At 41.3% G+C, this 7,174-nt stretch overlaps 1 long non-coding RNA gene across 1 annotated transcript in view; it reads left to right on the plus strand.

The window, feature by feature from the left end:
* The window catches only part of LOC121852180, a 45,387-nt gene extending 43,780 nt beyond the window's left edge, over positions 1-1,607 (plus strand). The window contains exon 2 of the long non-coding RNA XR_006086062.1: positions 448-1,607. This is a non-coding gene — a long non-coding RNA (uncharacterized LOC121852180). The remainder of the gene's footprint in view (positions 1-447) is intronic.
* The last annotated feature ends 5,567 nt before the right edge of the window (positions 1,608-7,174 follow it).

Raw genomic sequence — 7,174 nt, forward strand, 5'->3', positions numbered from 1 at the left:
GAGTTTTTGGGACAGGTATTTTCACATGAAGGTGTGTGCACCCTATTATTACAGCACTTTTGTTTTGGCGTTCCAGCTGAAGTGTCACACAAAGTACTAAATGATTATAGAGGGTGCGTAAACTGTTGTAAAGATGGGGAGAGAGCCTGGGGGAGAGTTGACCCAAACCTTATGTAGCATAAGAAACTGATACAGTGGAGAGGAGTTGCAGAATGGACTTTCCCTGGTGGAGGTAGAGATCGTTTTACAACTAGGTATCATTTTACTTGATGGTATCTTTGGTACTTGCCAGTTCTGTGGGCAAATCCCTAGCTTTAGACACATGAAATTATAAAGCAGTTTTCTTTTGTCCATTAATCTCTGACAGGATTTGCTCTAGACTAACAATGTCCACTTGCTGGTCGGCTTCTGTTGAATCTATTTTATCTATGTTCCTGTACATTGCAGATGGATCCCAAGAATGCTGCCTGGGGCAACTCTTTGCCACTGGTAGGACTCCATCCAGCTATGGTTTTCTATAACTGATAATGAAGACATCTCTTTCTTGCTATGCAACTGGCCCATGGACCTGACACACACCAGCACCACTATCTGATCTGTGAATGGGGGCATTGCCCAGAACTCTCACTGGAGTAGTTAAGGAGGGGTTCAGAAGAACATTTTTCACACTTAATTATTAGAATATTGAACATTTTGTCGCAGGTGGCTATTGAGTCTGAGACCAAAACAACATTTAAAATGGAAATTATAATAAATAATAATAATAATCCTTGCATGTGTTATTGCCTCTTTCGGATTGGGAGGGCACACACAAGCACTTCTCAGGATTTACTGCGAAGTGGAGTGGTTGTGTATTTGACGACAAATGCAAATGTGGCAGCCCAATTGCACAAAACAATGTCCACTATACAGCCATGGGTAATTTGCTGAAAATTTGAAGAGAAAAAATATAAAATTTTATGAAAAAAGAGCAGGGAAATAGAACTGGAGTAGTTAATCAAATGACTTACTTCTATGTTGCAATTTATTTAATTCTGTGATTCTCTGCAGAGTACAATCTAGTGCTGCAGTTAATGGGATTATCCCGTTAGAATTCCTGTTGACATGTGGAAAATCTGAATTTCAGGCATCTGACTGTGAGGAGTAGAGTTCCTGTGGATCATCTTGATGTAACTTATAGTTCCCAGAATGCTTTGTATTAATGTGACTTAGACTCCTTAAATTATTGAATCCTGACAAGAATACTGCGAACTAGATCCCAATGTATATTTGCCAAAAGCTAAATCAGACACTTATTTATCATATGTTCAATGCACTGCTTACTCAATACCAGTAAATTTTGCCTCTTCTGTGCACCTGCAGTGCAGGCTCTTGGTGGCTGTTCAGTGAAGCGTGCCCATAGTCAGTTGGGCACTCAATAAGGGGTCATTCATCCACGCCAGTGGACCTCACAGTATACACTAATCCAGTTATTCCACATACCACAGTGAATCCAATAAAACTTTGTATTGCCTTATTTAAACATCTGTATTTGTTTCTGAATGGCTTTTTTTTGGAAAAAACTGTTGTCACTTTAACTAACTAAATAAATGGAGAACTTCATTTCAGAGTTTTACTGCTCTATAATCTTTCACACTTACAACTTGATTTTTGTCATTGTATTAACATCGACTTGCATTTATATATCATCCTCAATGCGGGATAGCTTCTCAGATTAACTGTTTGTAATATAAGCAACAAACTAAAGTGCAAAATAAACATTCATGTAACTAATGGCAAGAGTATCATACTAAATTGTCTAAGTATTTTGACAACTGTTATCACTCTGTTTCAAGGCATTAATTCATTAATCATTCAGTCAATGCCTTAGAAAGTCTGTCTGTGTCAGGTATAATCTAACGACCTCAAGCAATAAACTGTTTGAAAAGGGAAAAGTGTTACGCCTGGTGTCCTCGCTGACAACCTTCCAGATATATGGGTCAGCTTCTTTGTTTGTGGGACCTAGCTGTGCACAAATTGAATGTTATTTGTTTACAAATATACAGTTACTACACTTGGCAGTTGTCAACTGTGAAGTATTTTATGATGTTTCACTCTTGTAGATGCTATATCAAATGAAAGGATTATTTATACTCTATAAATAAGTACACTATGCAGTATCCTGTAATTTGAAGAATATTTTATCAGGAGCGTAAAACCAACCAGAAAATGAACATTGACAATAAAAGAAGTCAATCGTAATGGGGGGATCTAGTTTGCAATATTTACAAAACTATTCATTGTGATTTCTGCTGAAAAATGCAAACACACCATTTCTCACGACCCCCATTTTCACTCTCTGGCCTTGTTTTTGCACTTTTAATGTTTTGGAAATTCCTATTCCTATTCTGACCTTTTGTCCACAACTAAATACAGTCAAAACGCAAAATACAACAAATGCTGGAAATCTGAAACAAAAACAGAAGTCGCTGGGAACACTCAGCAGGTCAGGCAGCATCTATGGAGAAAGGAAAGTGAGTCAACGTTTAGGGTCCACGACACTTTGTCAGAAGTTCATCGACCTGAAACATTAACTCACTTTTCTCTCTCCATAGATGCTGCCTAACCTGTTGAGTGTTCCCAGCGACTTCTGTTTTTGTACTGAATATAGTCAATTCACTTTTCAGTATATTCTGTGAAGCGTTTTGAGATGTTTCATGATGTGATTAGGTGCTATATCAAATGCAAGGATTATTATATTATTTATTATATGACCTCTTAGCATTTTCCCACCCCTCTTAGTAATATCGAAAATTAGACTCCACTCTTTATGAATCTAATGCTGAAGGGATAGCATCATTTTATATTACAACAATAATAATAATCCTTGCATTTGATATAGCGCTTTTCACATCTTCTAGATGTCTCAAAGCGCTTCCCAGAATTGTAAAGTGAATTGACAGTATATTTGTGGGTGAAACGCAGCAGTCAATTGCGCACAGCAGTGTCCCACAAACAGTCATGGATTGAGTGACCAAATTATTATTCTTTTGTTTATTTTCTTGAGGGATTATTATAGGCGTGTGGAGTAAGGAAACTTCCCTAAGGTTTTGCCCTGCCGGGAATCGAACCCAGATCTCTTCCTTGTGAGACAAGCGCTGTAACCACTGAGCTACAGGACTCCACATATTTTTGCATGGTGAAAATGTATTTTGCAACAACATTTTTCTACAAAAGGTATTTTTCTCTTGAGTGTAATTGAATTTTTTTTGTTAGTTTGCAAGGCGTTTTGGATTTATACAAAATTAAAGCAAATAAAAATAAATGATTTATCTGTTCCCAAAGAGGTCTAAAGTTTATTTGTCTTTTAAGTGCACCTTATATAAACTGCATGGCAATAATTTATCGTTTTTTTTAAAAAGAAGAACTGGCTTGATTTTTATTTCAAGTACCTTTTAAAATGTATCCACTACACTGATCTAATGGTTGGGGTCTACATTACACAGAAACGTAACTAATTTCTTAATCAATAAGATGCAACATTCATGGCATGTGCTTACAGAGACATTTTAAAACATAAGAAACATTCCCTGGTCGCTCAGTAGGTAAATGTAGTAGTTCATGTGGTGCTGAACTGTGCAGACCAGGAGGTCCCAAATTCAATCCCTGATACAAGCTCATTTGACGAATCTCTGCTTACTGTACTGTATTGAAAACAAAATGCCATTCAATACAGAGATTCTCTGCGGGAGGGAAACTACATTCTGAGCATTAACACAGTATCCAGACCATTCCACAGAGATCATAGGGAAACTCGCCTGGGGATAATGGGTCTATCTGAGACATAGCACAATTCCATTTTTCGGTCTTTCCTTTTGTCTCTCAATCTCCTTTCTGATTTTGTGAGTGAGAAGTGCGGAGGGAAAGGTGGGTTTGTTCATTGGGTCATTCACACTAGACACCCTTGCCCCCCTCACATCCCGAACTGCCTCCTATTCCCGATCCTTACCCTGGTTCACTGGCCTCCTCCGCTCACTCAAGGGCCAGGTGCGGGCTGCCGAACGGGCTCAAATCCGGCCTAACAGTCCACCGGCACATCTGGCTGGACCACATCAAAACCTACCGCTCCGCTCTCGCCTCAGCCAAATCGCCCTTCTACTCCAGATTAATCCTGGGGGCGAAGGGCAATCCCAGGCTCCTGTTCTCCACCACCAACTGGCTCCTCCGCCCTCCCCGCCATGCCTCACAGATTCTTTCCTCTGACTTCCACTGCGAGAAATGCTGGACTTCCTCGAGTCCAAAATCGAGGGAATCCGCTCAGCTGCCACTGCCCTCCCAACTTCCACCCCCTCCCTAAACCTACCCATACTCCGACCACTACCCATCCCTCCTTCCACATCTTTGAATCTGTTACCCCCTCCTCTATCATCACTGCCATATCCTGCCATGAAGCCCACCACCCTATCCACACCCCTCTCCTTAAATCCCAGCTCCACCTCCTTGACCCATTACTCGCTGACATCATCAACCTCTGTCTGTCATCTGGTACTGTTCCTACCGCTAAAAACAGCCACTATCACCCCCACCTTGAAGAAACCTTCCCTTGACCCATCATAGCTATCCAGCTACCGGCCCATCTCCAACCTCCCTTTTCTGTCCAAGATCCTTGAGAGAGCCGTTGCCTCCCAGCTTCGCTCTTTCCTATCCTCCCAATCCCTCCATGAACCCCTCCAATCAAGTTTCCGGGCTGCCCACAGCACGGAAACTGCTCTGGTCAAGGTTACAAATGACATCCTGACCATGTGTGACCAGGTCTCCCTCTGCCCCCTCGTCCTCCTTGACCTCTCCGCCGCTTTTGACACTGTGGATCACTCAATCCTCCTCCATGGCCTCTCCTCTCACATCAACCTCCAAGGTTCTGTCCTTGACTGGTTCAGGTCCTATCTTTCACACTGCCTCCACTTCGGCTCAGCAAACGGATTCTCCTCCAGCCCCCGCACTATCTCGTGCTGTGTGCCTCAGGGCTCTGTCCTCGGTCCCCTCCTCTTCAACCTCTACATGCTCCCCCTTGGTGACATCATTCACAGACATGGGGTAAATTTCCAAGTGCGTGTGGATGACACCCAACTCTACCTCTCTGCCTCCGCCCTCAACTCCAGAACTACTGCCGTCCTAACCAACTGCCTGTCCGACATCAAGTCCTGGACGAGGGACAACTTTCTCCAACTGAACGTCAGCAAGACCGAGGCCCTCCTGATTTGCTCACGCCAGCGCCTCCGCATCTCAGGCGCTGGCAGCATCAGCCTCCAAGGCTGCACACTCAACCTCACTAAGCAGGTCAGGAACCTGGGTGTCTTGTGTCACCCTGAATTGTCCTCTTTCCCCCACATCCGCACCATGACCGGCACTGCCTACCACCACCTCTGCAGCATTGCCAGACTCCGCCACTCCCTCACCCCTCAGGCTGCCGAAACCCTCACCCATGCATTCATCACCTCAAGGCTCGATTACGGGAACTCCCTCCTCATTGGCCTTCCCAACTCTTCCCTTCACAAGCTGCAGATCATCCAAAACTGGTCCATTGAATACTGTTGATTCTTGTATTCTGGATTAATGTAAAAGAAAAATTGAAAGATATGAGTTGGAGGAGAATTTCAGTCACAGGATTCTGGCTATTTTCTAAATTGCATTATGCTGTATTATATTATACATTATGCCATTGGTGCATTGGACTTTATGATCTTAATATTGTAAACCATAATGCCAATGATAATACGTTTGCCCCTTTTTGAATTTATGAAACATATTTCTTTGTAGTTCCTTCCCGAAGTTTACATCAATGTGGCTTTACACAGTGAATTGAAAGAAGGTACAATTCGGTCATATATTGGGTCTCAGCCTGCAGTGCCCTCCTATCGAATGGATTCCCTCATTATCATGTTGGGCCCATCCGGCAACCTGGCTGAAAACTAATTAAACTCACCCAACTGAAGCGAGTGAGTTTGAGTGACAGAAATCCCCAGGGCTTGAACTCAGGAATTGAGTTTCTAATCATTCCAGCTACTTAGCTGCTTCTGTTAGTGTTTCTGTAATTACCAGGGCTTGATCCTGATTGCTTCTTTTTTGTCAACCTCTTTGCTGTAGGCCCACTTCCAAGTGATTTTAAATCCTCTGAGATCCCCAGCAGGTTGATGTTTAACACAGAGACCTCACATTAGATACATAGGACATCATTGGAACCAGGATACTGCTGCTTCAGATCTTATCAAATGCACAGAATGTTTACAGAAAACAATGGAAACATAACTTTGGTTAAAACGTAAAATAACACATGGATCAATTGACACTTTTGTAGATAATGATATTTAATGAACTTGGAATTTAGTTCAATGAAGATTATTGCAAAAAATAACTTTTACATTAATTATTTTTCAGAATAATGGGAAGAAAATTAAGTTGCCAAATGTACATTTGTACTATGGGAACAGAACAATTCTGAGCTTGAGAGTCCAGTATAGGGAGCAGAAGGTTAATCCTTATGATAACAAACTGATTCACTTCATTCTTACATGACTTCTTGTGGCACTGTGTACCTGTGTAATCCTGTCTGTCCAGCTATCCCCAGGGACCTGTCTCTAGTGAAGTTGCTTGAACCAACTTCACTTTTTTCTGTTGTTAACCTTTCCCTTGTGGTTTTGCAAGACATTAAGGATCTTAGGTAAACAAGCTGCTTTCCCAGATCAATCACACTGTTGAGGGAATTTCTTACCATTAATACAGGGCATTGTTGCTGGTCAAAGCTCCAACAGTTCAAATCTTCATCGTGCATTGCTTGGAATATTGCTATACTCCGTGTGGGACTTCAAGAACACTAAATAAAAGACTTTGAACAATACAGTTTTTATACACAAAATAATATATTCAGAGCAATACAAATCCATTTTTTAAAATTGTGTGAATTTTTTCGTCTTAGTTGTAAGGTTTGCTTTGCTGTTTAATATGAACACATATTTTCCTTATAATTGCCTACCAATCTAATATGTAGATATTTATTTTCAGAACGTTTTTACAAGGTATGACATTGGCAAAGAATGGGTAAGATAAGGCTTCATGGAATAGGAGGAAAAGTATGATAATGAATGGACAATTGGCTTTAAAAATAACATCTGTTAGTGTATGGTTTGTTGTTGCAAAG

This window comes from Callorhinchus milii, unplaced genomic scaffold (assembly GCF_018977255.1).
Source record: "Callorhinchus milii isolate IMCB2004 unplaced genomic scaffold, IMCB_Cmil_1.0 Scaffold2, whole genome shotgun sequence".
Taxonomy (NCBI): Eukaryota; Metazoa; Chordata; class Chondrichthyes; order Chimaeriformes; family Callorhinchidae; genus Callorhinchus; species Callorhinchus milii.